This window comes from Schistocerca cancellata, chromosome 3 (genome assembly GCF_023864275.1).
Source record: "Schistocerca cancellata isolate TAMUIC-IGC-003103 chromosome 3, iqSchCanc2.1, whole genome shotgun sequence".
NCBI lineage: Eukaryota > Metazoa > Arthropoda > Insecta > Orthoptera > Acrididae > Schistocerca > Schistocerca cancellata.
In genome coordinates, this window is record NC_064628.1 from 149,816,111 (window position 1) to 149,834,440 (window position 18,330).

Genomic DNA, 18,330 nt, shown 5'->3' on the forward strand with positions numbered 1-18,330 from the left:
GGTGGAGAGATGGAGACCAGGTGGGACATGGGAGTACAGGCGCGGCAGCGGGCGGGGGTGGGAGAGGATCGGGGAGACGAGCGGGTGAGGAGGATCGAGTTTACGGGAGGTGTATAGGATTCGTATCCTTTCGAGGAAGAGGAGGAGGTGGGGGAAGGGGATAAGGTCATAGAGGATCCGCGTGGGGGAAGGGAGACGGATGCGATAGGCAAGGCGGAGAGCATGGCGTTCAAGGATTTGGAGGGATTTATAAAAGGAAGGGGGGGCGGAGATCCAGGCGGGATGGGCGTAACAGAGGATAGGGCGGATGAGGGACTTATAGGTGTGGAGGATGGTGGAGGGGTCCAGACCCCACGTTCGGCCGGAAAGGAGCTTGAGGAGACGGAGTCGGGAACGTGCCTTGGCTTGGATTGTCTGGAGATGGGGAGTCCAGGAGAGGCGACGGTCGAGGGTGACGCCAAGGTACTTAAGGGTGGGGGTGAGAGCGATGGGACGGCCATAAACGGTGAGATAGAAATCAAGGAGGCGGAAGGAGGGAGTGGTTTTGCCTACAATGATCGCCTGGGTTTTGGAAGGATTGACCTTGAGCAACCACTGGTTGCACCAAGCGGTGAACCGGTCAAGATGGGATTGGAGAAGGTGTTGGGAGCGTCGCAGGGTGGGGGCAAGGGCAAGGAAGGCGGTGTCATCGGCAAACTGGAGAAGGTGGACGGGGGGTGACGGCGGCGGCATGTCCGCCGTGTACAACAAGTACAGAAGGGGGGAGAGGACGGAGCCTTGGGGCACACCGGCGGAGGGGAAAAAGGTGTAGGAATCAGTGTTATGGATGGTGACATGGGAAGGACGGCGGGAGAGAAAGGAACCGATCAGACGAACGTAGTTAATGGGAAGGGCGAAGGTTTGGAGCTTGAAGAGGAGACCGGAATGCCATACGCGGTCATATGCGCGTTCGAGGTCAAGAGAGAGGAAGATTGCGGAGCGACGGGAATTGAGCTGTTCGGAAAGGAGGTGAGTGAGGTGAAGGAGAAGATCGTCGGAAGAGAAGGACGGCCGAAAGCCACACTGGGTAACGGGGAGGAGGCGGTGCTGGCGGAGATGCTGGTGGATGCGGCGGGTGAGGATAGATTCCAGGACCTTGCTGAAGACCGAGGTAAGGCTGATGGGACGGTAGGAGGAAACGGCGGACGGCGGTTTGCCAGGTTTGAGGAACATGAGGATACGGGAGGTTTTCCACAGGTCGGGGTAGTAACCAGTGGACAGGACTACATTGTAGAGCCTGGCCAGGGTGGAGAGAAAAGAGACAGGAGCTTCACAAAGGTGACGGTAGGTGACACGATCGTGACCAGGAGCGGTGTTGCGTTTGGTGCGGAGTGTAGTGATGAGATCCTGTGTGGTGATGGGGGCATTAAGGTCTGTGTGTGGAATGTTGTCCAAGTACTGGAAACCAGGAGCGAGGGGAGTGACAGAGGTGTCAGTTCGATCGCGGATATCTGGGAAGAGGGAGTAATCGAACTGGGGATCATCAGGGATGGAAAACACATCGGACAGGTAGGAGGCAAAGTGATTGGCCTTACTAAGGGCGTCAGGGAAGGGGTGATCATCGTGGAGAAGAGGATAGTAGGGGGAGGGTTTGGTTCCGGTAAGGCGACGGAAGGCGGTCCAGAACTTGGACGAGTTTATAGGGAGGGTAGCATTTAAACGGGTGCATGTCTGTCGCCAGTCCCGGCGTTTCTTAGCCGCGAGCAAATTTCGAATGTGTCGCTGTAGTTGCCGGTGGCGTCGTAGGGTGTCCTGGTCACGCGTGCGGAGGAAGGCACGGTAGAGACGACGGGATTCACGGAGGAGGAGGACGGCCTGTGGTGGTAAGGTAGGACGGTGGGGGTGGATTGCAACAGTAGGGACGTGGGCCTCCACGGCCTCAGACAAGGTCTGCTGGAGAAAGGAGGCGGCATGGGTGACATCATCGGGACGGCGGTAGGCGAGAGGGTGGCTATCGACCTGAGTGGAGAGGGTATCCCGGTAGGCATTCCAGTCGGCACGGGAATAGTCATGGATGTACTTAGGGGGAGGGTCATGACGAGGGTCGGGGCGGGGGTGACGGCCGTCTGAAACGGTGAGGAGGACAGGGAGATGGTCGCTACCAATAGGCTCCAGGACATCCACCGTAATGCGACCAAGGAGGTTGGGGGAGGAGAGAATAACATCGGGAGTGGAGTTGGATTCGGGACGGGTGTGCTGGGGGATGGGGATGAGGTCGCCTTGAAGGGAGGAGAGGAACCGATGCCACCGCCGTAACTGGGCAGCGGAGCGACTATGGATGTTGAGGTCGGCGGCGATCACATAGGAGGAGAAGGTACGGTCGATGTGGGAGAGGAAGTCGAAAGGAAGAGGGGCGTTGGGGCGGACATAGATGGTGGCACAGGTAATGGTAAGGCCGGGGAAGAAGAGACTAAGGATCAGGTGTTCGGTGGGGTCGGGAAGGAGAGGTTGGAGCCGAACGGGGATCTGGCGGTGGTGGCCAATGGCAACTCCGCCACGCGCAACTGGGAGGGGATTATCGGAGCGGTGGAGGAGATAGGGGGAGGTGTGGATGGAGTGGTGGGGTTGGAGGAAGGTTTCATTAAGGAGGAAGGCATCCACACGGTGGGTAGCAAGGGTGTGTAGGAAGAGGTTCTTGTTGGCGGGAAGGGAGCGGATATTGTTGAAAAGGATACGATGCTGTCGCGCCATGGTAAGGACTTATACGAGGGTGTCAAGGCGGGAGAAGGTGAAATGGGCCTGGTTATTGGAAAAGGTGGCGTACATTTTAAGGTGGAAGATGGAACGGGCGGCGAGGGAGATCTGTTGTAAGGTGTGGGGGCGCTGAAAGGGATGGACGTTTTGGAGGACAATGGTGAGGAACCTGATGATGTCCTCAGCAGTGGGGGGGGGACGAAGGGAATTGCCAGGAGGGGTGGGGGCGTCCAGGGGACGGACAGGGACGGTGAGTTCAGGAGTGGCGGGAGGGGGTCGGCCTTTACACTTTTGGGAGTAGGTGGGGTGGGGGAGGCTGCAGGTATTACAGGAGGGAGGGGATTGGAGGTTGGGGCACTGCCGGAGGAAGTGCGCTTGCCGACAATGCGGGCAGGTTGGGGCCTCGCGGCACTCTGCTGTTGGATGTGCATTGTAGCGCAGACATCTCTGGCAGCGCAGGGATTGAGGGGGGGAACGGGAGGGGTCAACCTTGTACCGCTGATTGAAGAGGAGGGCACCCTCCTTCAGGAGACGGTCAATGGAGGGGGCGTCCTCAGAAAAAACCCGCATAAGGCGGGTGGGGCCGGTTGCGTTGAAGATGCGGCGGACCACCCGCACCTCCAGGGTGGGATGGGCCTTCAGCTCCGCCAGCACCTCCTCCTCCGTGATCGACGGACTAAGCCGAGTGATCACGGCGGTGAGGGTCGGCGGGCGACGCGGGGGTTGGGGTTGGCGGGTAGGAGATGGGGAGGGAGCAGGGGTGAGGGAGGCGTGAGGACCAAAACGGGTGATGGGGAGGCGGGAGAGGATGTCAGTATGGAGGGTCGGGCTGGGGGAGGAGATAAGAACAGAATCCCGTCTGGGAGTAAGGAGAGAGATGGGGGCGCCTGGGAAATGTTGGCGGAGGAGGAGGGAGAGATTCCGGGCCTCGAGGAAGGAAGGATCGGGACGGGACAGGAGATATTTGTAGAGACCGGGTGGGGAGGAGGAGGAGGAGGAGGGAGCGGGGCCTGGTGGGGAGACGTCCATGGCATTTTGGGGTGGGGATGGGGGGCGGGGGGGAGCCTTTTTAGGAGTAGAGGAAGTGGAGGCGCCACTAGGGCGTTTGACAGCGGCAGATGGGCGGGTGGTGACAGGAGGGACGGGAACGATGGGGAGGTGGTGGGAAGGGACAGGTCCCGGCACGGACGCAGCAGTCGGCGCCGGAGGAAGTGACTGTGACGGTGCAGGCGAATGTGGCAGTGATGGCGATGGCGACGATGATGATGACGGCGGTGGCGATGGCGATGGCGATGGCGACGGGGAGAGCTGGGCGTGGGCAGTGGCCCGACGGGCCACCACCCTAGCCGGAGCTGCAGTGACAGGCTGGGGGAGTGGGGGGAAGGGATCAGAACGAGAGGAGGAAGCGGGAGAGGGGGCCACAAAGAGCGAGGGCGAAGGGATAGAGAGGAGGGGAGGGATGGAAGGAGGGGGATGGGACTGGGCACACCAAGTGATTGTGGTGGAGGCGGCGGAAGGGGACGTATACACGATGGCGGTGGTGGTAGTAGTGACGGTGGTGGTGGGGGCGGACATGACGACAAGAAGAAGAAAGAAAAAACACAGCACTAAAAGGACAGGACACACACTGGGAGACGACGGACGGCGGACGGACGGCGGCGACGGCGACGGCGACGGCGACGGCGAGAGGCAGGGACGCTGCTGCCGCGGACAGGGCCGGGGCGGCGGGGGCGGCGGGGGCGGCGGCGGCGGCGGCGGCTGCTGCTGCTGCTGCTGCCGGCTGGACTGCTGCTGCTGGCTGGACTGCTGCTGCCACCGGAGGGTTGGCAGGCTGGCTGGCTGGCTGGCTGGCTGGCTGGCTGGCTGACCACTGCTGCAGGCCGGGACCGCGAACTGCTGCTGCTGCGGGCTGGCTGGCTGGCTGGCTGGCTGGCTGGCTGGCTGGCTGGCACCTGGAACCCCTAACACTTCGATTAGCGCGAAGTGCACTATCGAAGGGCGGTAACCTTTCGGTGTACCGCCGGAGATGTTAGCAAGCTATCACCGCTCGCTACTTATGCCACGAGACCGTCAACACGCCCTACGAGAATACGACACACTCTTCACATTTCGCAATTTACTTATCGAAGAATTTCTTAAGCTCGGACATTCTGCAAAGAACCTACTTCTACTCTTACTTGGCCGCCATGATCTCACTCAGCTATTTTGTGCGCTACCAGTGCTTCTTGTCTTCCGAAATGAGAGACCATTGCCTCACGCGAGACTGTATGTAAACACCGCTTGCACCTCCGGCCGCTAGATGGGGGCCTGGGGCACATACAGTAGCATCCTATGGCGCAAGCAGACATGCCAAATAGCCACTGAAAGACAAACACACAAGACGGCGTTCATACGACTCTTGTGCTTTCTTTAAAGCCGCCTCTCTCTTCGAAAATTTTCGCACCGCACTAGTTTATTCACCTCACCCTAACAGTGCAAACTCTTGTCGATATATCGCCACTTTCATGCATACTTCCTCTTTCGTTTCACTTTGCGTCTAGCTTGATACCCGCCCAAGAGCTGCTGATATATAATACTCGCAATAAATGTGTTTCTCTCTGTATCTCTTTTCGCCTATCACGAGTATTGCTTTTCCTCACATGGCAATTATGAAAACACCCACAGCTAAACAAACACTTACACTCAGCGCCACGTCCATACTATCAATCATACGCCAGTAATTTCACAGCTACTTGCTCCACTAATACATTTCTTATGTCTACTGTTAAACAGATGAAGAATCAAAGTATACAACAAGTCTCTGTGAACATCACTGTCAGGACATTTTACAGACCTACGCATACCATGCCAATCTTTATGCTTCAACTATGATGGCCATGTGCTATGAATAAAGAAATTTCTCATAAAATAACAATTTTACGACTACTCCGACAAGCTCCTTACTAAAATGCTAGATGTTTAGCAATCTCCCCCCCCCCCTCAAAAAATCATCTCAGAATAATCTCAAGCAGTGCTTACATCCCATGAGCACTTCTTTGCAAACAAAACCACAAACTACTTTTTATACTAGCTTCCTTGTCACAGTGAACAGGAAACTAATGCTAGTGCCTCAGTTTACTAAAAAGCTTTTTTCGCTTGCAACAAATAAACTACCAACTTGAACCACTTGGATTTTCAGACACACACAGAAAACTTAATTCCACAGAAATTTAGGAGTAACAGTGGTTACCTCACATTTTCACACACACTCAAATAGCTACTTCTGTGCACTTCACACAATGTTCTCATCGTGTTCCACCAGAGAACACAGTTATCACTATGAATGGATTCTGGTAAAAGAGCATTAAAAAAAAAAAAAAAACAGCCTGATCAAAGTGATTATCTGCCAATATCATGTCACTCTATACCCGAGGGAAACTAGAATGCAGGGAAAGGAGCTTTGTTGTGAGCAATGTGTTGGTATTTCATCATTTACTGGCCAAAGTCTTCTCAAGCCAAGTATGCACCAGCTCTGTCTATGGCTGTATCAATCAAGAGCCCCTATCAATTTTACTTAAAAGACAAGCAGCATCAACAACTCACAGGAGGCACTGAACATTTATACCATTATCTGCACCACCTTCCACTCATTTACTGAAGAAGAAACTGCAAAGTCTGGCCAATTTTGTACACAAGTAATCTTGAAAACATTGGAGTCAACAGCAGATACATAGTTTCCAAGACTGTAGCTAGGAACAACCCTTCCATTTCAAGATTTATCTCTCACTGAGACACATCATACCCAAACTACAACTACCAGGAAATTGCTACTCAATTCATCTCTAGCTATCTATGTCATATTCAACAACTGTCTCTTTCTCACCTAAATCTTCTACAAAACTGAGTACACTGTTATGAACAAAGAACCAATGCCACATTATGGCAACAAGCCAGTGCCACTAATATCCACTCTATTGAAAACAATTGAAATGCTCATCCTGCCCAACTAACCACCATCTACAGCCCAAATCTCACTCACATCATACCTACAAATCACAAACTTGTGCGGTAAAAATAATTTTGGGTTTCAAAACACAATCTACTAATCACATACTAGTATTTATTACAAAGCCTCTCAATTCATCATTCACTTCCAAATATCGGCTTATATGCTGTTGTGCAACTGCAGTGCAAGTAAACACCCTCAAATCATCTAGAACTGAGATGCGGAAAGGGTTCACCAAGAGTTTCCAGGACAATAAATAGCGCTCTCTCTCTCTCTCTCTCTTTACACAATCGCCTAACACACTGCAAGCCATTTCAGGGCAAATGTACTTGTTTCATTATACTACGAAACGGCCAATTGCATTTTCAAATTAAAAAAGCATCTACCTGATCCAACGTGATCCGCTACTCCACGCCCTTCATTCTCACAACACAACCTACCTCTTGCTAATTACATTACGTTTTACTTGTGATTATGGCTCAGCAATAGCCGAGCACTACGAAAAATACCTTATAGACTCATTTAATGTTCCCCTCCACGGAAATCTTTAGTAAAAGGCGAAAGATTTATTCGTTTTGAAGGGAAACCAGAGTGCCGATCAAAGCCCTCACTTCAATACTTATGGCTGCTTCTCTATTGCTTCTCCGCGAGAACGCGGAAAATTCTTTCCGTCTTGTCTACTTCTCTACCGTCAACAGACTTCCAGTGCCATGCAAGCACACACCCCAAACTAACTGTCAGCGCTGAAATACGTGTCTGCCAAATGTCGTCGATATTACTCTTTAGATAACTATTTTCATCATTTCTGTCACCATTCAAGCTGCTTCATTACCTCACCTGCCGACAGATGGCAGCACGCCTAATTCCTCTCGGCGACCCACCGTCAGACACACAACTAACTGTCCGCACTGCTCTGCATCTAACACTAATCTCTCTCCTCCCCACCACACTCGTTCACTGAAAAAACAGGCAACTAGATAGTTCTTTGAACGCAAAACTAGGCCACATCAGACGCAACCTGTATGTAGATGTATGGTGCAAGGGAAATATCCCCCTGCTCCCACACAACTAATTAATACTAGTTGACAACAGAAATAAAATTTCTGTCGATAGTATTTGAACCACCAGTCTTATTCATTTGCGAATTCCATGCATTCCTTCTTGCAGATAACAGTGCCTTGCAAATCACTCAATTCATGTTTGCTAGCCAAACGCGCTCCTCCTAAATGTTCCGTACATCATGCATTAGTGCTGATTATCAAGACTGTGTTGTGTGTCAGCCGTTTCTGGTCATCAATTGCACTCTTCTTGTGTTGCTCACTCATTCTTGTAACTCAAAAGTACGTCGCTGTCATCCAAGCCTAGCACTTGGAGCAGGCCAAATCAAATGGCTCGTCCCCGTGCCACTCGAGAAACTCCCACAAGGCTTTCATGACATGTCGCAATCAAAGTCCTTCCACAACCTGTAGCGACATTGCTGCAACGACGCGGGTCCCGATACCAAAAGTATGACTTATGCTTGCTTCTATTCTATATAATAAAACCACCACTCGGAAAGCGCTATTCCCTTCCCACATCCCTCAGAATGTGGTGAACGATCATCGATTACAACCAAGATGCGATGAATCTCGATCGCAAGCCTCACGCTCAGGGACAGTGCTACCACTCATCATCGTGGTTACGTCTACTCCAGCTTTGAACTAGAGAGAGTTGAAGACATACTACAGAAATGATCCTGTGAAGTATGATCTTGCTAGCAAGCTATCACCGCTCGCTACTTATGCCACGAGACCGTCAACACGCCCTACGAGAATACGACACACTCTTCACATTTCGCGATTTACTTATCGAAGAATTTCTTAAGCTCGGACATTCTGCAAAGAACCTACTTCTACTCTTACTTGGCCGCCATGATCTCACTCAGCTATTTTGTGCGCTACCAGTGCTTCTTGTCTTCCGAAATGAGAGACCATTGCCTCACGCGAGACTGTATGTAAACACCGCTTGCACCTCCGGCCGCTAGATGGGGGCCTGGGGCACATACAGTAGCATCCTATGGCGCAAGCAGACATGCCAAATAGCCACTGAAAGACAAACACACAAGACGGCGTTCATACGACTCTTGTGCTTTCTTTAAAGCCGCCTCTCTCTTCGAAAATTTTCGCACCGCACTAGTTTATTCACCTCACCCTAACAGTGCAAACTCTTGTCGATATATCGTCACTTTCATGCATACTTCCTCTTTCGTTTCACTTTGCGTCTAGCTTGATACCCGCCCAAGAGCTGCTGATATATAATACTCGCAATAAATGTGTTTCTCTCTATATCTCTTTTCGCCTATCACGAGTATTGCTTTTCCTCACATGGCAATTATGAAAACACCCACAGCTAAACAAACACTTACACTCAGCGCCACGTCCATACTATCAATCATACGCCAGTAATTTCACAGCTACTTGCTCCACTAATACATTTCTTATGTCTACTGTTAAACAGATGAAGAATCAAAGTATACAACAAGTCTCTGTGAACATCACTGTCAGGACATTTTACAGACCTACGCATACCATGCCAATCTTTATGCTTCAACTATGATGGCCATGTGCTATGAATAAAGAAATTTCTCATAAAATAACAATTTTACGACTACTCCGACAAGCTCCTTACTAAAATGCTAGATGTTTAGCAATCTCCCCCCCCCCTCAAAAAATCATCTCAGAATAATCTCAAGCAGTGCTTACATCCCATGAGCACTTCTTTGCAAACAAAACCACAAACTACTTTTTATACTAGCTTCCTTGTCACAGTGAACAGGAAACTAATGCTAGTGCCTCAGTTTACTAAAAAGCTTTTTTCGCTTGCAACAAATAAACTACCAACTTGAACCACTTGGATTTTCAGACACACACAGAAAACTTAATTCCACAGAAATTTAGGAGTAACAGTGGTTACCTCACATTTTCACACACACTCAAATAGCTACTTCTGTGCACTTCACACAATGTTCTCATCGTGTTCCACCAGAGAACACAGTTATCACTATGAATGGATTCTGGTAAAAGAGCATTAAAAAAAAAACAAACAGCCTGATCAAAGTGATTATCTGCCAATATCATGTCACTCTATACCCGAGGGAAACTAGAATGCAGGGAAAGGAGCTTTGTTGTGAGCAATGTGTTGGTATTTCATCATTTACTGGCCAAAGTCTTCTCAAGCCAAGTATGCACCAGCTCTGTCTATGGCTGGGTCAATCAAGAGCCCCTATCAATTTTACTTAAAAGACAAGCAGCATCAACAACTCACAGGAGGCACTGAACATTTATACCATTATCTGCACCACCTTCCACTGATTTACTGAAGAAGAAACTGCAAAGTCTGGCCAATTTTGTACACAAGCAATCTTGAAAACATTGGAGTCAACAGCAGATACATAGTTTCCAAGACTGTAGCTAGGAACAACCCTTCCATTTCAAGATTTATCTCTCACTGAGACACATCATACCCAAACTACAACTACCAGGAAATTGCTACTCAATTCATCTCTAGCTATCTATGTCATATTCAACAACTGTCTCTTTCTCACCTAAATCTTCTACAAAACTGAGTACACTGTTATGAACAAAGAACCAATGCCACATTATGGCAACAAGCCAGTGCCACTAATATCCACTCTATTGAAAACAATTGAAATGCTCATCCTGCCCAACTAACCACCATCTACAGCCCAAATCTCACTCACATCATACCTACAAATCACAAACTTGTGCGGTAAAAATAATTTTGGGTTTCAAAACACAATCTACTAATCACATACTAGTATTTATTACAAAGCCTCTCAATTCACCGAGCGAGGTGGCGCAGTGGTTAGACACTGGACTCGCATTCGGGAGGACGACGGTTCAATCCCGCGGCCAGCCATCCTGATTTAGGTTTTCCGTGATTTCCCTAAATCGCTCCAGGCAAATGCCGGGATGGTTCCTTTCAAAGGGCACGGCCGACTTCCTTCCCCGTCCTTCCCTAATTCGATGAGACCGATGACCTCGCTGTCTGGTCTCCTTCCCCGAACGAACCAACCAACCTCTCAATTCATCATTCACTTCCAAATATCGGCTTATATGCTGTTGGCAACTGCAGTGCAAGTAAACACCCTCAAATCATCTAGAACTGAGATGCGGAAAGGGTTCACCAAGAGTTTCCAGGACAATAAATAGCGCTCTCTCTCTCTCTTTACACAATCGCCTAACACACTGCAAGCCATTTCAGGGCAAATGTACTTGTTTCATTATACTACGAAACGGCCAATTGCATTTTCAAATTAAAAAAGCATCTACCTGATCCAACGTGATCCGCTACTCCACGCCCTTCATTCTCACAACACAACCTACCTCTTGCTAATTACATTACGTTTTACTTGTGATTATGGCTCAGCAATAGCCGAGCACTACGAAAAATACCTTATAGACTCATTTAATGTTCCCCTCCACGGAAATCTTTAGTAAAAGGCGAAAGATTTATTCGTTTTGAAGGGAAACCAGAGTGCCGATCAAAGCCCTCACTTCAATACTTATGGCTGCTTCTCTATTGCTTCTCCGCGAGAACGCGGAAAATTCTTTCCGTCTTGTCTACTTCTCTACCGTCAACAGACTTCCAGTGCCATGCAAGCACACACCCCAAACTAACTGTCAGCGCTGAAATACGTGTCTGCCAAATGTCGTCGATATTACTCTTTAGATAACTATTTTCATCATTTCTGTCACCATTCAAGCTGCTTCATTACCTCACCTGCCGACAGATGGCAGCACGCCTAATTCCTCTCGGCGACCCACCGTCAGACACACAACTAACTGCCCGCACTGCTCTGCATCTAACACTAATCTCTCTCCTCCCCACCACACTCGTTCACTGAAAAAACAGGCAACTAGATAGTTCTTTGAACGCAAAACTAGGCCACATCAGACGCAACCTGTATGTAGATGTATGGTGCAAGGGAAATATCCCCCTGCTCCCACACAACTAATTAATACTAGTTGACAACAGAAATAAAATTTCTGTCGATAGTATTTGAACCAGTCTTATTCATTTGCGAATTCCATGCATTCCTTCTTGCAGGTAACAGTGCCTTGCAAATCACTCAATTCATGTTTGCTAGCCAAACGCGCTCCTCCTAAATGTTCCGTGCATCATGCATTAGTGCTGATTATCAAGACTGTGTTGTGTGTCAGCCGTTTATCGTCATCAATTGCACTCTTCTTGTGTTGCTCACTCATTCTTGTAACTCAAAAGTACGTCGTTGTCATCCAAGCCTAGCACTTGGAGCAGGCCAAATCAAATGGCTCGTCCCCGTGCCACTCGATAAACTCCCACAAGGCTTTCATGACATGTCGCAATCAAAGTCCTTCCACAACCTGTAGCGACATTGCTGCAACGACGCGGGTCCCGATACCAAAAGTATGACTTATGCTTGCTTCTATTCTATATAATAAAACCACCACTCGGAAAGCGCTATTCCCTTCCCACATCCCTCAGAATGTGGTGAACGATCATCGATTACAACCAAGATGCGATGAATCTCGATCGCAAGCCTCACGCTCAGGGACAGTGCTACCACTCATCATCGTGGTTACGTCTACTCCAGCTTTGAACTAGAGAGAGTTGAAGACATACTACAGAAATGATCCTGTGAAGTATGATCTTGCTAGCAAGCTATCACCGCTCGCTACTTATGCCACGAGACCGTCAACACGCCCTACGAGAATACGACACACTCTTCACATTTCGTGATTTATTTATCGAAGAATTTCTTAAGCTCGGACATTCTGCAAAGAACCTACTTCTACTCTTACTTGGCCGCCATGATCTCACTCAGCTATTTTGTGCGCTACCAGTGCTTCTTGTCTTCCGAAATGAGAGACCATTGCCTCACGCGAGACTGTATGTAAACACCGCTTGCACCTCCGGCCGCTAGATGGGGGCCTGGGGCACATACAGTAGCATCCTATGGCGCAAGCAGACATGCCAAATAGCCACTGAAAGACAAACACACAAGACGGCGTTCATACGACTCTTGTGCTTTCTTTAAAGCCGCCTCTCTCTTCGAAAATTTTCGCACCGCACTAGTTTATTCACCTCACCCTAACAGTGCAAACTCTTGTCGATATATCGCCACTTTCATGCATACTTCCTCTTTCGTTTCACTTTGCGTCTAGCTTGATACCCGCCCAAGAGCTGCTGATATATAATACTCGCAATAAATGTGTTTCTCTCTGTATCTCTTTTCGCCTATCACGAGTATTGCTTTTCCTCACATGGCAATTATGAAAACACCCACAGCTAAACAAACACTTCCACTCAGCGCCACGTCCATACTATCAATCATACGCCAGTAATTTCACAGCTACTTGCTCCACTAATACATTTCTTATGTCTACTGTTAAACAGATGAAGAATCAAAGTATACAACAAGTCTCTGTGAACATCACTGTCAGGACATTTTACAGACCTACGCATACCATGCCAATCTTTATGCTTCAACTATGATGGCCATGTGCTATGAATAAAGAAATTTCTCATAAAATAACAATTTTACGACTACTCCGACAAGCTCCTTACTAAAATGCTAGATGTTTAGCAATCTCCCCCCCCCCTTCAAAAAATCATCTCAGAATAATCTCAAGCAGTGCTTACATCCCATGAGCACTTCTTTGCAAACAAAACCACAAACTACTTTTTATACTAGCTTCCTTGTCACAGTGAACAGGAAACTAATGCTAGTGCCTCAGTTTACTAAAAAGCTTTTTTCGCTTGCAACAAATAAACTACCAACTTGAACCACTTGGATTTTCAGACACACACAGAAAACTTAATTCCACAGAAATTTAGGAGTAACAGTGGTTACCTCACATTTTCACACACACTCAAATAGCTACTTCTGTGCACTTCACACAATGTTCTCATCGTGTTCCACCAGAGAACACACTTATCACTATGAATGGATTCTGGTAAAAGAGCATTAAAAAAAAAACAAACAGCCTGATCAAAGTGATTATCTGCCAATATCATGTCACTCTATACCCGAGGGAAACTAGAATGCAGGGAAAGGAGCTTTGTTGTGAGCAATGTGTTGGTATTTCATCATTTACTGGCCAAAGTCTTCTCAAGCCAAGTATGCACCAGCTCTGTCTATGGCTGGGTCAATCAAGAGCCCCTATCAATTTTACTTAAAAGACAAGCAGCATCAACAACTCACAGGAGGCACTGAACATTTATACCATTATCTGCACCACCTTCCACTGATTTACTGAAGAAGAAACTGCAAAGTCTGGCCAATTTTGTACACAAGTAATCTTGAAAACATTGGAGTCAACAGCAGATACATAGTTTCCAAGACTGTAGCTAGGAACAACCCTTCCATTTCAAGATTTATCTCTCACTGAGACACATCATACCCAAACTACAACTACCAGGAAATTGCTACTCAATTCATCTCTAGCTATCTATGTCATATTCAACAACTGTCTCTTTCTCACCTAAATCTTCTACAAAACTGAGTACACTGTTATGAACAAAGAACCAATGCCACATTATGGCAACAAGCCAGTGCCACTAATATCCACTCTATTGAAAACAATTGAAATGCTCATCCTGCCCAACTAACCACCATCTACAGCCCAAATCTCACTCACATCATACCTACAAATCACAAACTTGTGCGGTAAAAATAATTTTGGGTTTCAAAACACAATCTACTAATCACATACTAGTATTTATTACAAAGCCTCTCAATTCACCGAGCGAGGTGGCGCAGTGGTTAGACACTGGACTCGCATTCGGGAGGACGACGGTTCAATCCCGCGGCCAGCCATCCTGATTTAGGTTTTCCGTGATTTCCCTAAATCGCTCCAGGCAAATGCCGGGATGGTTCCTTTCAAAGGGCACTGCCGACTTCCTTCCCCGTCCTTCCCTAATTCGATGAGACCGATGACCTCGCTGTCTGGTCTCCTTCCCCGAACGAACCAACCAACCTCTCAATTCATCATTCACTTCCAAATATCGGCTTATATGCTGTTGGCAACTGCAGTGCAAGTAAACACCCTCAAATCATCTAGAACTGAGATGCGGAAAGGGTTCACCAAGAGTTTCCAGGACAATAAATAGCGCTCTCTCTCTCTCTTTACACAATCGCCTAACACACTGCAAGCCATTTCAGGGCAAATGTACTTGTTTCATTATACTACGAAACGGCCAATTGCATTTTCAAATTAAAAAAGCATCTACCTGATCCAACGTGATCCGCTACTCCACGCCCTTCATTCTCACAACACAACCTACCTCTTGCTAATTACATTACGTTTTACTTGTGATTATGGCTCAGCAATAGCCGAGCACTACGAAAAATACCTTATAGACTCATTTAATGTTCCCCTCCACGGAAATCTTTAGTAAAAGGCGAAAGATTTATTCGTTTTGAAGGGAAACCAGAGTGCCGATCAAAGCCCTCACTTCAATACTTATGGCTGCTTCTCTATTGCTTCTCCGCGAGAACGCGGAAAATTCTTTCCGTCTTGTCTACTTCTCTACCGTCAACAGACTTCCAGTGCCATGCAAGCACACACCCCAAACTAACTGTCAGCGCTGAAATACGTGTCTGCCAAATGTCGTCGATATTACTCTTTAGATAACTATTTTCATCATTTCTGTCACCATTCAAGCTGCTTCATTACCTCACCTGCCGACAGATGGCAGCACGCCTAATTCCTCTCGGCGACCCACCGTCAGACACACAACTAACTGCCCGCACTGCTCTGCATCTAACACTAATCTCTCTCCTCCCCACCACACTCGTTCACTGAAAAAACAGGCAACTAGATAGTTCTTTGAACGCAAAACTAGGCCACATCAGACGCAACCTGTATGTAGATGTATGGTGCAAGGGAAATATCCCCCTGCTCCCACACAACTAATTAATACTAGTTGACAACAGAAATAAAATTTCTGTCGATAGTATTTGAACCAGTCTTATTCATTTGCGAATTCCATGCATTCCTTCTTGCAGGTAACAGTGCCTTGCAAATCACTCAATTCATGTTTGCTAGCCAAACGCGCTCCTCCTAAATGTTCCGTGCATCATGCATTAGTGCTGATTATCAAGACTGTGTTGTGTGTCAGCCGTTTATCGTCATCAATTGCACTCTTCTTGTGTTGCTCACTCATTCTTGTAACTCAAAAGTACGTCGTTGTCATCCAAGCCTAGCACTTGGAGCAGGCCAAATCAAATGGCTCGTCCCCGTGCCACTCGATAAACTCCCACAAGGCTTTCATGACATGTCGCAATCAAAGTCCTTCCACAACCTGTAGCGACATTGCTGCAACGACGCGGGTCCCGATACCAAAAGTATGACTTATGCTTGCTTCTATTCTATATAATAAAACCACCACTCGGAAAGCGCTATTCCCTTCCCACATCCCTCAGAATGTGGTGAACGATCATCGATTACAACCAAGATGCGATGAATCTCGATCGCAAGCCTCACGCTCAGGGACAGTGCTACCACTCATCATCGTGGTTACGTCTACTCCAGCTTTGAACTAGAGAGAGTTGAAGACATACTACAGAAATGATCCTGTGAAGTATGATCTTGCTAGCAAGCTATCACCGCTCGCTACTTATGCCACGAGACCGTCAACACGCCCTACGAGAATACGACACACTCTTCACATTTCGTGATTTATTTATCGAAGAATTTCTTAAGCTCGGACATTCTGCAAAGAACCTACTTCTACTCTTACTTGGCCGCCATGATCTCACTCAGCTATTTTGTGCGCTACCAGTGCTTCTTGTCTTCCGAAATGAGAGACCATTGCCTCACGCGAGACTGTATGTAAACACCGCTTGCACCTCCGGCCGCTAGATGGGGGCCTGGGGCACATACAGTAGCATCCTATGGCGCAAGCAGACATGCCAAATAGCCACTGAAAGACAAACACACAAGACGGCGTTCATACGACTCTTGTGCTTTCTTTAAAGCCGCCTCTCTCTTCGAAAATTTTCGCACCGCACTAGTTTATTCACCTCACCCTAACAGTGCAAACTCTTGTCGATATATCGCCACTTTCATGCATACTTCCTCTTTCGTTTCACTTTGCGTCTAGCTTGATACCCGCCCAAGAGCTGCTGATATATAATACTCGCAATAAATGAGTTTCTCTCTGTATCTCTTTTCGCCTATCACGAGTATTGCTTTTCCTCACATGGCAATTATGAAAACACCCACAGCTAAACAAACACTTCCACTCAGCGCCACGTCCATACTATCAATCATACGCCAGTAATTTCACAGCTACTTGCTCCACTAATACATTTCTTATGTCTACTGTTAAACAGATGAAGAATCAAAGTATACAACAAGTCTCTGTGAACATCACTGTCAGGACATTTTACAGACCTACGCATACCATGCCAATCTTTATGCTTCAACTATGATGGCCATGTGCTATGAATAAAGAAATTTCTCATAAAATAACAATTTTACGACTACTCCGACAAGCTCCTTACTAAAATGCTAGATGTTTAGCAATCTCCCCCCCCTTCAAAAAATCATCTCAGAATAATCTCAAGCAGTGCTTACATCCCATGAGCACTTCTTTGCAAACAAAACCACAAACTACTTTTTATACTAGCTTCCTTGTCACAGTGAACAGGAAACTAATGCTAGTGCCTCAGTTTACTAAAAAGCTTTTTTCGCTTGCAACAAATAAACTACCAACTTGAACCACTTGGATTTTCAGACACACACAGAAAACTTAATTCCACAGAAATTTAGGAGTAACAGTGGTTACCTCACATTTTCACACACACTCAAATAGCTACTTCTGTGCACTTCACACAATGTTCTCATCGTGTTCCACCAGAGAACACAGTTATCACTATGAATGGATTCTGGTAAAAGAGCATTAAAAAAAAAAAAACAGCCTGATCAAAGTGATTATCTGCCAATATCATGTCACTCTATACCCGAGGGAAACTAGAATGCAGGGAAAGGAGCTTTGTTGTGAGCAATGTGTTGGTATTTCATCATTTACTGGCCAAAGTCTTCTCAAGCCAAGTATGCACCAGCTCTGTCTATGGCTGGGTCAATCAAGAGCCCCTATCAATTTTACTTAAAAGACAAGCAGCATCAACAACTCACAGGAGGCACTGAACATTTATACCATTATCTGCACCACCTTCCACTGATTTACTGAAGAAGAAACTGCAAAGTCTGGCCAATTTTGTACACAAGTAATCTTGAAAACATTGGAGTCAACAGCAGATACATAGTTTCCAAGACTGTAGCTAGGAACAACCCTTCCATTTCAAGATTTATCTCTCACTGAGACACATCATACCCAAACTACAACTACCAGGAAATTGCTACTCAATTCATCTCTAGCTATCTATGTCATATTCAACAACTGTCTCTTTCTCACCTAAATCTTCTACAAAACTGAGTACACTGTTATGAACAAAGAACCAATGCCACATTATGGCAACAAGCCAGTGCCACTAATATCCACTCTATTGAAAACAATTGAAATGCTCATCCTGCCCAACTAACCACCATCTACAGCCCAAA

General features: G+C 47.4%; 6 non-coding genes across 6 annotated transcripts; all 6 read right to left on the bottom strand.

Annotated features, from left to right (window-relative positions):
• Nucleotides 1-7,194: 7,194 nt before the first annotated feature.
• Nucleotides 7,195-7,313, bottom strand: LOC126178594 (U5 spliceosomal RNA). Its single transcript, XR_007536479.1, has one exon. It is a non-coding gene; the product is annotated as a U5 spliceosomal RNA (small nuclear RNA).
• Nucleotides 7,314-8,263: 950 nt separating this feature from the next.
• LOC126178504 (small nucleolar RNA U3) lies at nt 8,264-8,470 on the bottom strand. Its single transcript, XR_007536396.1, has one exon. It is a non-coding gene; the product is annotated as a small nucleolar RNA U3 (small nucleolar RNA).
• Nucleotides 8,471-11,139: 2,669 nt separating this feature from the next.
• Nucleotides 11,140-11,258, bottom strand: LOC126178595 (U5 spliceosomal RNA). The gene has a single exon (XR_007536480.1). It is a non-coding gene; the product is annotated as a U5 spliceosomal RNA (small nuclear RNA).
• Nucleotides 11,259-12,205: 947 nt separating this feature from the next.
• Nucleotides 12,206-12,412, bottom strand: LOC126178505 (small nucleolar RNA U3). The gene has a single exon (XR_007536397.1). It is a non-coding gene; the product is annotated as a small nucleolar RNA U3 (small nucleolar RNA).
• Nucleotides 12,413-15,082: 2,670 nt separating this feature from the next.
• On the bottom strand, nt 15,083-15,201 carry LOC126178596 (U5 spliceosomal RNA). The gene has a single exon (XR_007536481.1). It is a non-coding gene; the product is annotated as a U5 spliceosomal RNA (small nuclear RNA).
• Nucleotides 15,202-16,148: 947 nt separating this feature from the next.
• Nucleotides 16,149-16,355, bottom strand: LOC126178508 (small nucleolar RNA U3). Its single transcript, XR_007536399.1, has one exon. It is a non-coding gene; the product is annotated as a small nucleolar RNA U3 (small nucleolar RNA).
• Between the last annotated feature and the right edge of the window lie 1,975 nt (nt 16,356-18,330).